The sequence below is a fragment of the Athene noctua genome, unplaced genomic scaffold (genome assembly GCF_965140245.1).
Source record: "Athene noctua unplaced genomic scaffold, bAthNoc1.hap1.1 HAP1_HAP1_scaffold_204, whole genome shotgun sequence".
NCBI classification, from domain to species: domain Eukaryota; kingdom Metazoa; phylum Chordata; class Aves; order Strigiformes; family Strigidae; genus Athene; species Athene noctua.
This window is the reverse complement of record NW_027437673.1, coordinates 102,501-105,000: the sequence shown is the minus strand read 5'-3', so window position 1 is coordinate 105,000 and position 2,500 is coordinate 102,501. Positions and strand designations below refer to the sequence as shown.

At 79.7% G+C, this 2,500-nt stretch overlaps 1 non-coding gene across 1 annotated transcript in view; it reads left to right on the top strand.

The window, feature by feature from the left end:
• Nucleotides 1–2,494: 2,494 nt before the first annotated feature.
• The window catches only part of LOC141955396 (5.8S ribosomal RNA), a 153-nt gene continuing 147 nt past the window's right edge, over nt 2,495–2,500 (top strand). Inside the window, exon 1 of the ribosomal RNA XR_012632527.1 lies at nt 2,495–2,500. This exon is cut by the window's right edge and continues 147 nt beyond it. This is a non-coding gene — a ribosomal RNA (5.8S ribosomal RNA).

Genomic DNA, 2,500 nt, shown 5'->3' with positions numbered 1-2,500 from the left:
GCGGCACGGGGCCCCTCCCGGAGGCGCGCTCTCTCGTCGTCTCTCTCGCCGGCGGCCGGTCCGACCGGGCCGCCTCCGTCGCTCGTCTCCTGATGCGCGCGCGCGTGCGCTGCGCTTCGTCGCGCGGTCGGTGCGGGGCCGCCGAGCGCTCCCCCCCGCCACGCCGTCGCCACCCCCCTGCTTCTCGCCTCGGCTGGGCTCCGCCGCCGGCGGGCGTCCGGCTCCGGGCACCCGAACCCCCTCTCCCCACGGCCTTGCCCGACGGCAGTCCGCTGCCGCCACCGGGGTGGTGCGTGGGGGTGCGGCGGCTGAGGGCCCTCCCGGAGCGCCAGGGCACCGCCGGTCCGAGCGCGAGCGGCGGCGCGTAGGGGGAAGAGGGGGTGGCCGCCGGTGTGGTGGGGGCGCGTGGAGGCGGGAACCCCGGCCGGCCGAGCGGAAAGCCCCCGGCGCTCGGGCGCGCGCAGGAGAGGGAGAGGGGACCGGCGCGAGCCGTTGGCGGTGACGGGCTGGGCGCGGCCGGCGCCAGCCCGGCGAGAGGGGCGGCGGGCAGAGCAGGCCTCGCCGGGGTCGGGGGAGGCGTCTCCCCCGATCCTTCCTGCCCACACCGTGGCGGGCTTGCTGCGGAGCAAGCCCGCCGGGGGGCCGGCCGGCCGCGTGCAGGGCCGAGGCCTCTGGGCGTTCCGGGCTCGGGTGCGTGGCGCCGGCCCTCGGGCCGGCGGGCGAGTTCCCGCGCCGGGCCGTGTCCCGCGCGCCAGCGGGCGGCCCGAGCCACGGCTCTCCTCCCGGGCGCAGCGCCGGGATACTGAGGGAAACCTCGGGCCCCGGGCCAGGAGGACGTGGTGGTGGTGGCGGATGTCGGGCGCGCCCCCGCGGGCGGACGCTCCCCCGATGGCGGCAGCGGGGGAGGCACCCCCGCGGGGCCCTTGAGGATGTTTCCCTCACCCCAGGGCCAGGTACCTAGCGTCCGCGCCTCCGCGGCCCTCCCTCGGCTGAGCCCGGGGGTCGAAGGCCGCGGAGCCGGGCGGAGGTTTAAAGACTCGGGCGGCTCGGTGCGACCCGCAGGGGCGGGCCCCGGCCGTGTGCGGCGGTTGAGCCTCCAGGGGCGGGAGTCGCTCTCGTGCAGGCCCTGGCCATGGCGGCCGCCGCCCACGCCGTGGGCTTTTTGTCCCCTCGGGCGGCCGCGCCGGGGAGGGGTGTCCCCCCTGCCCCCCCTTCTCCGCGGTCCGGTCTCGGCGGCGAGACCGGCGGCGTTCGGTCGGCCGCAGCCGGCCTGCCTCGCCCTCGAAACGCGAAGGGGAACCTCCCCCCCCCCCGGCGGGGAGCGCGGGCTCTCTCGCCGTCGGGGGCGATGGCGATTCCCCCACGGTCGGGGGTCTCGCCGGGCGGGGCGGCCTGCTCGGGCCGCCGCGTCTCCGTGGACGCGCAGCGGCGCGCTTGCGGCTTCGTGCTCCTTGCTTGCCACCCCCACCCCTTCCCGCCCCGGCTGAGGGGAGGGGCGGCGCAGCCCCCGGGCCCGAGCGGCGGCGGCGGCGCCGCCGCTCGGCGTGCCGGCCGGCAGTCGCTCGGTGGCCGGCCGCGTGGCCTGTCCCGTCCCGGGTCCTGCCCGTCGCTTCGCAGTCGCCTTTCCCGGTCTCGGTCAGGCGAGGCGGGTGGGCGGCCGAGGGGCGTTCCCCGTCCCGTTCTCCGCGCGGAAGCGGGGAGAGGGGGCGTCGCCTCCGGCTCAGCGGCGTCCGCCTTCTGCCTGGCGCGTGCCTGCGGAAGGGGCCGAGACGAGAAGCGGCGGCGGCGGCTCCGGGAGGGCAGCCGCGGCGGTGCGGTGGCCGGGCGGCGGTCGGGCGGAGCGCCGGGCGGCGGCGTCGCGTCGCCGTCTCAGGTTCCGGCGGTTGGCCGTCCGTCCCTGTCTCCGGTGTGGTGCGGCGGCGGCGCCGCGCGGGCGTTCCCGGCGTCGGGGCGAGAGCCGGGGTTTCGGGGCCACGGGGGCAAGGAGCCGGCTGTCGCAGCGCGCGGGCGCTGGGCGGCGCGGAGGCGCGCGCGGCGCGAGCGGGGCGCCCCCGCTGGTCGCCCGCGCGGCGGTCAGCGTCTGTGGTTTCCCCCCTCCGCGCGAGCGAGAGGCGGGTGCAGGTCCGGGCGCGCGGTCGGACGCGCCGCCGGCCCTCCGTGCGGAGGCCGGGCCGAGCCCGGGCGCCTGGGCCGCCTCCGAAGCGAGCAAGGTGCTTGTTGTTTCCCCAGGTCGGTCGGGAGCGCGGGCTCCCCGGGCCCTTGCCGTTCGGAGCTTGTTTCACCCTTCCCTTCCTTCCCTCCGTTGTGATGTCGGTACGGTCATCTGAGGCGAGGCGCGACCGTCGCCCGCCGGTCGTCGCGCGCCCCCTCCGCGCGTGCGGAGGGGGGCGGTCGGTCGGTCGGTGGGGCGGCGGTCCGTCGTCCGAGAAGGGGGCCGCTTCTGCGGAGCGGTCCCGGCCCCTCCGCGCGCGCGGGGCGGTGCCGAAAGGCAGACAACTCT